General features: G+C 45.8%; 1 protein-coding gene across 1 annotated transcript in view; it reads left to right on the forward strand.

The window, feature by feature from the left end:
- Positions 1 to 820: 820 nt before the first annotated feature.
- Positions 821 to 14202, forward strand: part of PLEKHG2 (pleckstrin homology and RhoGEF domain containing G2) — a 90895-nt gene continuing 77513 nt past the window's right edge. The window contains exon 1 of the mRNA XM_066581909.1: positions 821 to 1081. The gene's annotated coding sequence lies outside the window, so the exon portion shown is untranslated. The remainder of the gene's footprint in view (positions 1082 to 14202) is intronic.

Consider the following 14202-nt stretch of genomic DNA (forward strand, 5'->3'; position numbering starts at 1 on the left):
TCAATGCCATTATTCAGCTGACAGACAATTCCAATGGATTCCTATGTGAGAATCTTTCCCTTTATAGCACAATGTCTGCATGTAACGGGTCTTTCACACGGGACGGAACAGGTCGCAGGACGCCATAGTAAATCCTGCACCACAATCCGCAGACCCTGATGCTCGGTGTTACCTGGCCCGCTTCTGTGGTTCTATGCAGGTGTCATTGGGGGGCAGAGTTGTAGCAAAGCTTTCCTTCACCGGCTGCAGGATTCAGTTCAGTGACCTAACCCTTTCTTTTTCCCTTGACCAAAGTCAGAAACCAACAAAGTCCAAAGTCAGAGTGGCTTGTTGACGCCTCCCCGGCACCCAACCCCCAGGGTATATATCCCGCCAGCAGCCTCCAATCTAAACCTATTGGGGCATTTTCTCTCCACTTTTTCTTTAAATATTGGAAAATGTTCTAAATCTTTGTATCTCCGGCCTCAATCCATTGGGGTATGGAATACAGAATGAGCCGCCGATACATAACAAGTTACAATTAGTTATCTTGTATCAGCAAACTGCACTGTGAAAGTAGCAAGTGCACAGTGGTGGGCAATGAGATAGATAAGTACCTGCAGAGAGGTAGGTAGGCAGGTATCGGTACTAGTATACAATAGCTTCCCATCTGGCAATTGAGGGGTTAAGAGAAGCAGGAAACTTTTGAGAGTTTTGTTACTGCTCCAGCCCAGTCTCCCCCCTCTCAGCTGTGCCTCCCTCCCCCTGCGCTCATTCTCTCTCTCCCCTCCCTGGCTGATTACACAGCCCTGGCCCCTTATTTCCTTTGGATTGTCCTGCTTATTCTCTCTCCATAGACTGCACCAGTCCCCTGTGGCTTTCGGGAGACAGGGCACCCTGTCAATGAATCTGACTTTGGCCTTAAACTTGAATGCAGGGATCATTCTCAGGACTTAGTAGCAGATCTCCAACTTGGAAAAGGGACTTCTCTCTTTCATCACCACACGTGGATAAAGATGTGATTATTTTGGGGGGGAGTACCAGATGGCATCTATCTGACCGGTAAACCTCAAACTGGGGCACAGAGTGTTGTACAGATAAGGTAAGACCACTCTTACATAGAACAATAGGAGTATGGGGCTGAGCTAGTGAAGAAGGTAGGGGGTGGGGGCACAAGACCCTTAAATTGGCTGAAACAAATCTACTACTCCAGCTCACCTCTCTTCTCACAACTGGGGTGTCTGCACTACAAAGGTTATAGGGTTACATGTCCTTAGAAAACAGATTGTATCCATTCCTTCTGAGACAATGAAACATTTTTAGGACTTTCTACTACATACGCATTGTGTTCTAACATGTTCTTCTAAGCCGTCCTGAGAGACTACAAGGATACGCTGATACATCATCTCCAGTTTATTCGAGTTGGGTTGGTATCTGGTTGGGTCACATCATTCATTTTACACCCCTTAGATTTAAAATGATCCTTAACATGTTCCCCAAGTCGTAAGATCCACCATCGTCCCTCTGACTCGCAGCCCCTGTAAACGGCATGACCTCTTAACACCCGCACTCTGGAGGTGGGATTTTAAGAAGAAACAGGTGTAGCTAAATGAATAGACAATGGGACAATAGTAGATGGGCACGAGGTGGTAGATGGATCTTTAACGTTTCCATAAGAGTTCAGTGATATGAGATTTTAATGTGATAAATAGGAGGAAGACAAAGTTCAGTTGCTCCCGCCCCAGATTTGGTGTTAGGGTAGTAAGTATGTTGGGTTCCTTCATTGACATCAGTGTAGTCCCTCTCAGTCATCCTCATGTCTGGATAACATCTTGTCTGTAGAATCCACTTGTCTTAGTGCCCCATATTGGTGTACAAGGCCCTTCACCGTCCCAACAAGTTGGATTGTTCCACTAGAGCTTGTTCTAGTCTTCAGCTCCCCTTTCAGCATTCCAGCAGGTCTTGCCCAATTGTCCTCTTTTGCTCTTCAGTATATTATGTTTCTGCAAATACAGCTGTTACCTGCACATGCGCTCGTCTGAGTCGTGTTCTGTATCGGGCAAGGCCTGCGCTCCTTTGTTAGATGAACCTATGTGTAAATATTGTGCTCTTAGCAAACACCGAATTCTATAAGGTTGGTAAAGAGAACCTATACTTATTCCCGCTGATGGGATCCGGTCATGATACTTGCTTTGGCTATGATCAACTTTACAGAAGCCTCAGACAACCCATGTACTGCTGATCATATAACTCCAGTATTTATATGCAGTCCATGGCCGTGGTCCAAATATCAGTACTTTCATTAGATCTCTATAGTTGCATTCGATCACATTATACAAGTTTAGGCCATATTGACCCACAGACAATAGTCACTCCTAGCATCACTCCCCATATGAGGGTTAATCCTGCTTTTGGATCAATTCCCTTCTGACAGCTGAAGAAGCTGCAAGTCTCAGCATTTAGGCTTTCTAGAGTTTGTAGGAACCACAAGTACTAATATTCTGCCAAGGATCTGGATTGTAGTTCATCCCTTGTTAGAAGATTGAAGCTCTAAAGGTAGTTACATAAATAGTTGTTAAATGAGTAATCCATTGACCTGTGAGTCGGACTGGCCCAATGCTTTAACAAACAACTATTTTAGTATGAGTAAGACCCACAGTACTGCACGATGTGTGAAGGGGCTCTCCAGGGGTGCTAGAATTTTGTGATGCATCAGGTAAAGAGCATATACTGCCAAAAGTAGCTGCCAATGTAGTGTGTCATAGGGTAGCATAGCCTCACACACATCCATGGGATGGTCCATAGTTTTGAGACCAATGCACAGTAGGTTCTCTACTGTAGCCAAAGTTGAAACAGTTGGAATGGGCCTGGTCATGGGTAATAGAAGTGTCTGTAATCTCAGGATAACCCCCATGGCATTGGCGAACTCAAGGGAGAAGGGTAAGGAGGTGCAGACCTAGGAGGAGGAAGACCTCAACTTCAATCTGGGCTTCACAACTCTCAGCTATAAAAAGAAAACCTTCCATTTGGGTAGGCCGTGTGTGGTCACTGCGTTGACCCATGTCTGCAACTTTACTCACTCCCTAAAGATTGATAAGGAATACTAAAGTCTGCCGAAATTAAAGTGGACTGGGTGCCGACCTAGGTAGGGCTGGACCATCTGGAGCAAATATGTACATCACCTAATAGTGTTTGCTGTCTCCAAGACATGCCAAGAACTTACACTGAAAATTCATGTGTACTTGTTGGTGAGCAGAGCTGACCGGTGACGGACCACATGGCTATAGTAACCGTTCTTATACATTTCAGTTCCCGCATTATGTACTGTCCCCTACTTGCAAACGTTCGAGTTGCGAACTTCGCTAGATACGAACAAGCCTGTCCGTAAGTATGATGTAATGCTATAGCATTACATCATACTCTACAGCGATTGGCACAGCTTGATAGGCACCCAGCATAGGCAGCCCCGGGGCCTTTAAGAAGTCAACAGCGGTATTTAAAGAGTTAACAGCTCTGATGAGCAGCACAGCTTATCGGAGCTGTTGCAGGCGGGTGCAGGCTGTAAGAGCAGGCGGGTGCAGGCTGTAAGAACAGGCTGCACCCGATGTTGTTTGTAGCGGGATCCACCCGCGATCCTCCTCCATACAAGCATTTGTTCGGACATACGAAGAGATGCACTTACAAACAGCTTCCTGGAACGGAACCCGTATACAAGTAGGGGACATTCTGTATTGTATTTTTGTAAGACTATCAGGCTTTGTTTTACACTACCAGATCCTGTAGCCACATAACCTTTGACATAATAAGCCCCTCCTATCTATTAGTCATGCCTCGTCAAATAAAATAGTTTGCAACTTTGCTAGTAGTTTCAGGCTCTTATACAGGCAGTTCCATTTGGTAACCTTTTCGATACTCTTCCATTGACTTGTCATCTGCCTTTGGCTCTCCAATGCATAGTGTTCACACTGTTTTCTTCCACGTTGGGTTTCCATACGTTACATTCGTCTATAGTTTGGCCAGGTGAGGTGCGTTCTTATGAAAAAAGTGGATTCAGGTGTATGATGTGCTCTAGTGAATGATGCCAGCGATTGCCATGACTTTGTTGTGTACATCACAGCTTTCCAATGAGTGAAACTGCATTGAAGTGAATGTTTCACCTTTCTAACAATTGGCAAATCTGCTTTCTGTTACATAATAGTGCTTCCCCTTACATGACAATAGAGTCCAGATAATTTTAATATTAGTTTGGGGTAAGGCGCATTCCTGACCCCTTGAATTTGAGACATCACCAACCCAAGACACTCCTCCATGGGCTGAAAGAGCTGTTGACTGTCCCTAGTGGCAGGATGTTACATTTTAGGTCATGGGTATTTAGTACACTATTCTACTAAAAGTTATTGGTCACCTGAGCTAGAATAAAAAGTAGTATTTACTTACGTATGTTAATGCTTACTGGGGCTCCTTTGGCCCTAATGACATTGGATACTATCCATAGCATACTTTCTACTGATACTCATCAGCTGGTGTTTCCCTCCACTCATCCTGCAAACATCTGGTGAGTTCTTTCAAAGAAGATGGATGCTGTTCTTATTTCCTGACCCAATGTTCCAGTTTGTCCCACTGACGTTCAGTAGGGTTCAGGTCGGGACTCTGGCCGGCCAGTCAAATTGGGGAACATTCGTATCCTCAAACCAATATGAAACAGCGTTGGATTTGTACCACAGTACATTGTCTGGTTGCAAGTATTGCCGACCATTCCCAGAGTATTGCCACATTGTCGGCAGAACATTATTGTCTAGAATGTCAAGTTACACCCCCGCGTTCTTGTCACCACAACCAACAGACTGAGACCATGCCACGTAAACCATCCCCAGACCATGAAGGAACCTCCGCCGTACCTAACTCCTGGCACAACACACTCAGACAAAAGTCATTCCCCAGGCATTCTCCACACCCATTTGTCTGATTCGAAGATGGAGTAGCGTAATTCATCACTCTAAAGAACGTTCTTCATTGTTTAACTATCCAATGACAACCCTCCTTGCACTATTGTAGATGGGCCAATGCATCTTCTTTGAGAGAAGTCACCAGACATTTGCAGGTTGACTTGAGGGAAATACCAGCTAAACTGTATTAGAGGTTAGTAGAACGTATACCACCGAGAGTATCTGATTTTATTAAGATATGGAAATAAATACTACTTTTGATTTTTGCTCAGGTGTGTACTTACTTTTGGTAGGAGAGTGTAATTGATGGTTGTAGCCTTTGTGGCTACAATATTCTAGCCACATTGGCCTAGCACAAAATCTACCAGATCCTGCCAGGCCGATCCCATAGAATAGATCCCATAAGTAGCTCTGTTCTCTTTTCTGGACAAATATTGTTGCCTAAGAAGGGATACTGTATCTCACGTTTGTTGAACGGTCGTGACGTTTCCCTTATGGTCGTTGTATCTGAAGGCCACGATGCAGCAGAGTTTACATAATACTATATGGACTGAATTCATATGTTTTCACAGTGCAACCCATAAGGAATAAATCCCATGACTGAATGTGATGTATATTGACGGGTCGCTGCTTGTAAGTCATTGAGTGTAACAGGGCAATGTTCTGCAGATTACTAGAGGGGTCAGTCACCTCCTGGGGGATTTAAAGGGTTGTATACATTTGTCAAAATGGGTCATAAACCAAAGCACATGTGGGGCTCCCGCTTTGTCATATGGTCCGTGTTGTGTTGCAATTTGGTTCCCAAGTGCTGATCTGAATGACTGAGGCTGAAGGAGTGGGGGGAGGGGGGGGGGTTCCCCTATGCATTTCCACGTAGACTTCTATGATACAATGTTTACATAAAGTCAATGTCCATAAATTCTGAATGGTTCCTATAACTGTACATCATACATGAACAAGTAAGGCTGCATACATAGTAGTGCATCCAAACTGTGTACACCTCATACCATACTGACCCCTATGAGCTGCCCTCTACTATCATTGGGCACCAAACACAGCAGACGGGAAAATGCAGGAGTTTACGTTTGTGCCATGGCCGACCCTAGCTGCATGTGATTTGTGTGGACGCACAGGAACGCGACCACCAGCTTGTGGCGGTAGAGGGGACCAGATGGATGTAGAATGGGGGTGATCGGATCCCATATTTCTGCCTCGACAGATGGTCTTCTTCCTCATTGTGGCATCGTCTTGTAGAGCTACATGGATCCTACAACTCCTGGCTCTGTCTTCTCACCTCTGATGTTCTGAGGCGCCTCTGTCATCCCATTAGTGCCCCCACAACACAGTCACTTAGTTCTGCTACTGTATTTATGTACTGAGCTTGGCTCTAGTGCTGTATTTATGTTATAAGCTTGGTTCTGGTCCAGAATTTATTCACTGAGCTGTTCTGGTGTGGGGATGCCGCTATCTTTCTGTACAAGCAGAATACATACCGACTGCCTATCAGTGCAATATATCAATTTTTCTTACGACAGGCGCCAGCAAAAATTACCCACAGGGTTCCATCTAACCAAAGGCTGGCACTGGTTTGTGCCAGTGAGGTTGCAGTTTCAAATAGGATTTAATGCATCACCCTTTAATAAAAACGTACATATCACTCAGGGGTCTACATAAAAGAGAGTGGGGTCCTGTATCGTACATCAACAGAAGGTTTCCTTATGATGGTGCCCACTCATGACACCTATTCATTCCACTGCCCATCTCTTGTAATAGACAGTGACCCTCAGCCCTGTCCCTGGTCCACTAATAGGAGGCTTCTAGAAGGTGGATCCCTACACAGGGCCATGGCTCCAGTGGGGATGGGTTGGGTCCAATGTGAGCTGCCGCCTTCCATTCTTTGGACCCCATGGGCCCAAGGAGATTTGTTCTGCTGCCAGTTGAATGCAGTTAATATTTGTCCAATACATTAAATAGACATATTAAACATATTTGCAGAGTCTCGCCATGTGATATCTGTAGCCGGCACAAGGTGCTGCTTATAAGCAGGGACAGTACATGGATTCCAATTAATACCATGTAATGCTTTGATTGCCCACTAGTGGCGCAGTACTAAAAACAATCCTTTTCTCCTGCCAACAGTCATTGCTGGCAGCAAGACTCACCCACAGTTGGCTTTTCTCAGAGGGACCCATAAGCTTTCCAAGATGGATGGCCTCTATAAATGGCTGCTTTATGTAGAAAGCAAAACTACTGGACTACATAAAGAAAAAGCTTAGTAGAGTTATTTGATTGTCATAGTAATCAGTCCATAATCTCATCATTGAAGGGAGTGTATAGGATAAAGGCAAACATGTCAGCTTTCTTTCAAAAACAGTGCCACGCCAGTGTGCAGGATGTATCTGGTATTGCAGCTCAGCTCCTTTGACGTGAACTGAGAAGTCACTGAGGCAGAGGGATCTTAATATTTGAAAATATGCCCTTCACAGATAAGGACCCTTAAAACTCAACCTTTAATAATTTAAACCTAAAACCTAAGGGCCGTACATAAATAGAGATGCCAGACACACAGATAATAGGCATCCCCAAGGGCAATAGCCGGGGTCACAACGAATAACCCTCTGCAATTAGCCACTAATTAGGGGGAGCAACGGTTGTATAATGAACCAGGAGTCTCCCAATACAGTAAAGCCCCCAGGAGGTAAAACTATACAGTCCAAGCAGTGCCAAGTATCCCAATGGGCACCATAAAGGACAGATAGGTGCATCACCAGGAGGGAGTCATGCCCGATGCATCTAATATGGTAGATAATGGGGGTCCGAGTAAAAGCCCACTCATTGACTTAAACGCAGCTTGAAAAAATGTCTCTTTATATAGAATTTGGTGATTAACTTAGGCGGTTCGACGCGTTTCAGTCCGACATCTAACATCGTCAGGAACCTTGTAGGTTTTGAGATAAATGCTAACAGTAAAGGCCCATTTAGACACAACAATTATCGCTCAAAATTGGTTCAAACGCCATCTTCTGAGCGATAATCACTACATGTAAATGTGCCCATCTTTCAGTTTTCTGCCGAACAATGTATTTCATTTCGGCATAAAATCCATCATTCAGCAGAACAGCTGATAAGCAGGACCGCATGCTGTGTTCTGCCCGGGGAGCACTGATAACAGCTGATTACATTGTCTCAGCTGTCAGCCCCGCTGGCAGAACAAAGGGAATGTATTCAGAGAACAGCGGGTGGTCTGTTTTCTGAATAAAGCTCCCAGTGGCTCACACACTATTAATTGGTACTAATAGGCATTTGTACCAAGTAGTAGGTCAAGCAAAGTGATCGCTCAAAAGCCATTCCATTTTAGAATAACCTGGAGGCACAATAACCCCAGATCACTAAGGCTTTGTTCCCACGAGAGTATAGCGGCCGCCGTTTTCACAGCTGGCCGATATATGCTACGATCTTCGCAGTAAAAGCTTGTGAATGGGCACACAAATCTAACGTTTGTGCGCCCGTTCAGACGGCATGGGTCCCTCCGCATATACGCTGAGGCTGCCATGCTGTTGAGCCTTCCCCTTCCCTCCCCCTCGCCAGCTCACCTCCTCTCTCCTGCCAATTGGCTGATTGCAGGGAAGGGGGGGAGCTAAGCACCGCCGCATCCTGCCTCCTCCCATTGCTGGCTGTGGACAAGGGGTGGGGGGATCTTAGCTCTGCCCCCGCCCAGCCCCCACTCATTGGAATCAGCCAGAGGGGAGGAGAGAAGAGGGACAAAGTTTAGCAGGATGGGGCAGTGCTTAGCTCCACCCCCATCCCCACCATTGCTGGCTGCGGACAAGGGGCGGGGGGAATCTTAGCTCCGCGCCCGCCCCACCCCTGCCATTGAAATCAGCCAGAGGGGAGGAGAGAAGAGGGAGGGAGTTTAGCAGCCACAGGTTTAAATTATTAAAGGTTAAGTTTTCAGGGTTCTTTGACGTGAACTGGTTAATTGCAATACCACACCCAACCAGTGGACAGGGGTGGAGCTGTTTTTGAGTGAAAGAAGCCATATTGTTTAATATTCTATAACTCCTTTTAATATATGCCGATCCCAATCTAGTTGAGCATGCCCTCTCCTGGAGCCTGTCAGGGGTCCCTTCAATGTAGACTCTAATGTTCTGCTCCGGTAATAACGATTTTGGTCAACTGAAGAGCAGACGGCAAAATAAGAAGAAAACGGAGCGGCAATAATTATGTGAAGAGTTTCTGGGAGATTTCGGCATCATTATCGCTGCCTTGTGATGTGTTCTATCATGTTACTGATTCCTCTAATGATTACAATGAGCCCAGTAATTAGAGGAGTGTAGGAAACAATTAGCGGCGCCTCCTGTACTGCTTCTAGAAGTGGATAAATAGCTCCAGCGTTAAACTTTCACAGACTGAATCGTTAGTGTCCCATTAACTAACAAACTGCCCCAACCCAGAGAGGAGGAACCTGTTATATGCAGGTTACAAATACTAGCAGTTCTCTCAAAGTCTTATATGGCAACATGTGGTTAGATCCACATCTCCAATACTATGTAACCTGTGAGATCATAAGGTCCCACACTATCTACAAAAAGTAATTGGTCATGTAAGCGAGAGTCAAAAGTAGTACTTATTTCCATATGTTAATACTTAGTGGGGCTCCTTTGGCCCTAATGACATTGGATACTCTCCATGACATACTTTCTACTAACGCCTGCTACACTTCAGCTGGTATTTCCCTCCATTCATCCTGCAAACATCTAGTGAATTCTCTCAAAGAAGATGGACGCTGTTAATATTTCCTGCCCCGACGTCCCTGTTTATCCCAAAGATGCTCAGTAGGGTTCAGGTCAGGACTCTGTGCAGCCGGTCCAATTGTGGAGCATCCATAGCGTCAAACCTACGTAAAACAGCGTTGGATCTCTGACAAGGCGCGTTGTCTTGTTGGAAGTATTGCTGACCATTCCCAGATTATTGTCACACTGCATCAGCAGCACATTATTGTCTAGAATGTCAGGGTTACCTCCGTATTCATGGTTCTTGCCACTACTACCAACGGACTGAGATTATGCCATGTAAAACTGTTACAGTATACTACCCTTGATACGCCAGCCTGGGTTGCCCTAGATCTCACCCACAACCCCTGTCCCTACCTACTTGCCTCCACTCCTGGCTAACCCCAGGCGGGCAACTGGGCGGCGGTCCCTACTCTCACTAGGGACCGAAAAAGGGATGCTGGCGTACCAGGATGGAGAGGGTAGAATACCAACAGAAAAGGCAGATGTAAATAACCAACACGAACAAGAGAAAGCAGAACTGAGGCAAATGGAGAAACCTGGCGGATAATAGCAAAGTACAGCAGACAAGATGACAGAAGCAGGAGACCAACAGAGGCAGACTAGCTAGCACACTGAGGGAAACCAATAACTGGCAGTGATTGCACGTCTCTACCCGACCTTTAAACAAAAGCCTCCGCCCAGGGGTGGAGAGAGGGAGACCGCAAACTCCCAACAGAACACAACAAAAGGGAGCTCGTGCATGGCAGCTGCATTCACAGGTGTGCGCGCACGGTGCCGCGTGCCACCAGCACCACACCACCCATGCTGGACAGGCACCTGTGCCCCCGGCAGCCGGACAACAAGGCGGAGGGACGCGCCCTGACCACGGGACCCGCACACCGCCGCCCCGGGAAGACCAGCAACCGCCCCATGGTAACAAAAACATTCCCAGACCGTAACAGAACGTCCGATGACTATTGGTACAATACAGTCGGTTAAAAGACGTTCCCCAGGCATCAGAGGCATAACCTGAAGCTCCTGGGCCCCAATGCAAAATCTGTAACAGGGATAGAGAAGAGAGGCCTTATGGGGCCCCTGAGGCTCCTGGGCCCGGGTGCAACCACATTCCCTGCATCCCCTATAGTTATGCCAGTGCCAGACATCCTTCATACCAGGTACAGCCATCTGATTTGAGGATAGAGTAGCGTGATTCATCACCTCATAGAATGTTCTTCCATTGTTCAACTGTCCAATGACAATGCTTCTTGCACCATTGTAGACAGACTGATGTATTGCTCTTTGTGATGGACGGCTTGTGTGCAGAGCCATAACCTGTATATTCAATAGCATGCAGCTCCCGTCACAAACTATGGCTGACACCTCCGAGGGTCTGCATCTTCTGTAGCATGGTTTGTACACCATCCACTCTCCTTTTAGGGGTCTCCAAATACTTTTAGCTACGGTATAAAGAGCAAATTCACCCTAAACATCTGTAATACCTGGATGTAATCAGCATTACCAAAGGCATACAGTTGGGAGTAAGAAGGGTCATAGGGAAAAAAGAACTTAGGTCACCAGTAGTATTGGTAATGGAGGCACTGGGCACAGACGCAGGAACAAGATGGTTTCAAGTAGGGCCATAGCTAGAGGAAGGCAGACGGGTATTGGGCTGAGCGCCAAGCGATTCCCCAATGTCATTGACCAGGCTCTTTGGATAGAAGACTAGAGTAACTAGCTGAGTCTTTGCCCCGAGTGAAGGAACGTCGACAACAGCTAAACCTGCTGCCAATTTACACTTGTTGAGGCTCGGCGCCAAGCCTTCAATACAGCCAAGCAGTTGTATTAGTGACAATCACCCTGGCAGGATCTCTTTGTAGGTAAAGGGGTTGACTCATTGACCTCATAGAATGGGATTCCCCTAACGATGAGCATTTTAGGTGGACTTGTGTATTATTATATAGTTCCCCATTCATTTCAATAGGTGTCATGTAATACTAGATATAGGAAATGTGGCTAGATTTAATGACCACTGGTGAATCAAGCTGTTCACTAATGGTGGGCCATGGGTATTCCATGTTGGCAGATTGCACACAAATCAACTGGATCTGCCAAGAAAAATCCAACTGACAGAACACAAGATTACCACTTATTCTTGACCTTTTTATATTACATATAATTATTAATCAAGGCAGAATATCCATGTTATTTCCCAAAATAGGGTTAATGTTGAACTCCTCCTCTATAAAGGGGTTGTCTAGAGTTCGAAAAACATGGCTGCTTTCTTCCAAACACAGCGCCCCCCTTGTCTGTGTGTTGGGTTTGGTATTGCAGCTCAGCTCCCATTCACTTCACTTCCTGTTCTGCTGTGTTTGGAAGAAAGCAGGTTTTTTTTTAACCCTGGACAATCCTTTTAACAAAGCGAATTGCACTAGTTAAGGCGCCTGCCATGAATCTATGGAGAAATCTGGAGGAACCGTCTATAAATACTGGCGCTTGTACTAACTGCGCTACCTGTAGTTTCCCCCTAACTAAATGTAAAACACCTTTGTCAGTGCTAGTATCTGGTGGGACAGAAGGCAGGTCTGTAACACCCCAAATCCTTCTCCACTGCCCAATTGTTTCTGGAATTATTGACAAGATGGTTTGCATGACGCAAAGTTGCAGAATGACGCTCAACTGAAAGCAATGCAACTTGCATCGTTCTTCACACTGCGCCACGTGGTTTGCCTTATGGGTCCTATAGCTAATGGCCAAAAACCATCTGGCAAACAGCAACGTTTCTCAACCAATACATTGTAGTTGTGCTAAAGTGCACATTTGGCATGACTTAATGCAATATTGTGCAGCACAAGCCACGTTCCACTGCAGAAGGAGCCATGAAATACTTGTTGTCCCTAAGCTTTTTGGCAGATGATATTCATGTCTGTCTTCCAAATTAACAGGTTCATTCAATACTAGTTGGTGGTTTGGAGATAATCCTGTGCCGGAGGTTCCTACGAGCAGACAGAACCACAGAAGGATGTTAGGCAAGGTCCCACCAACTCCTTCGGGCACCGGATTATCGGTGGATCCCATCAAAAGTGTCCAGGTCCATGATTGGGAGCTACACAATAGATACTGCCTTGATTCGGTAATGGAAACCTCTCCAGCCTCGGCATGCTATATGTAGTTTATATCACTTGTGTAAAAATAAGTCCGAACATACTGCCTGTGAGAAAACATGCTTTTGTGGGAGCTCGGAGGCCTCTCGCACCGGCTCATATTATGCAGAAAGCGTTTTACGATATCTGATCCCAAAAGTATTTTTGGAAACAAGTCAGATATTTTGGAAACTGATTGTTTCCATATTTGGAAGGGTCAGAGAGCAAGATTTTAGAGTGAGTGTGTAATGCGCTCCGCAGCATGTCCCGAATGTACTTTGTGTGAAACATGCCGCATCACGTGCAGAGAAGGCACACCTCCCTTTTTGCATGTTGGCGTAAACACATTTTGTACCGTCATGGGTTTGTCTTCGGTCGGTTCGTAAGGCGCTTCGAGCTGCACAACATTACATTACTGGGCATTTTATACGAGACGTTCTGCAATGTTGGTGCTGGAAATTAGATGGATGTTCAACAATGTTGCAAAGTAGATCCCCAGCTGAAACGATTGATTTATTTTTGCTACATGATAGTCAACATCTACTGTCTCTTTGTGTAGCATGGCCAACAATGTACTTGCTATGAAGGTAGCAGGACGACCATAAGACCACTATGGTACTCGGGCTGTGAACAGCACATTTCGGTCTCCAGTCCCCCTTCCTACCCCCGTCGTAAGAACGCCAGTTCCACAGTTAACATCTCAGCAGCCTTGGTCAAGGTGGAGATTCCAGGAGAAAAGGAAAGGGCAGTGAGGGTTCCCCTGTGGTATGTTAGGAGGAGGGCTGTGCAACCAGTCGAAAACAGTCATTTGGAGCGAGGAGTTCTAATTTCGCCTTAGTTTTTGGACCCTCCTTCCTCATTGCACACCCCTGAGCTTTGCTCTGAAACCTGAGCTGAACCGTCTGGAAATTAAAAGGATAAGAATTATGTATACTAGCAAAAATCCTTTGATTGGGAATTCAGCCCTCTATGACCTAAACAGACCTTTTAACTCTTGAATTTCTGGGTGACCCAGCAAGATGCTGTATATGATGTCACCAAACAATTGGCTTAGGTGACTGGTTGTATATCTGTATTTACCTACATAGCTGATGTACAACCTGGACTTTTGGATAAAGTTATGCGAACAGGATGGGAAGGTACCTCCACAGCACCCCCTATTGGAAGGTGACTTTCCTATAAGTCAGTATCATGTCTTTCAGTGTGCCTTACAGCATGACTAAGGATGTAAGCCCAGCCAGAGTCTTCTCTAGAAGGAAAGGACATCCATGTGGAAACAAGGTGTTTTGGAGTGTTTGCCCCTCACTGTTCAGAACAGGGTATGGGTTGGTTGGGTGATAGGTTTTAGATGTGGGTCTGGAG

This window comes from Eleutherodactylus coqui, chromosome 10, assembly GCF_035609145.1.
Source record: "Eleutherodactylus coqui strain aEleCoq1 chromosome 10, aEleCoq1.hap1, whole genome shotgun sequence".
NCBI lineage: Eukaryota > Metazoa > Chordata > Amphibia > Anura > Eleutherodactylidae > Eleutherodactylus > Eleutherodactylus coqui.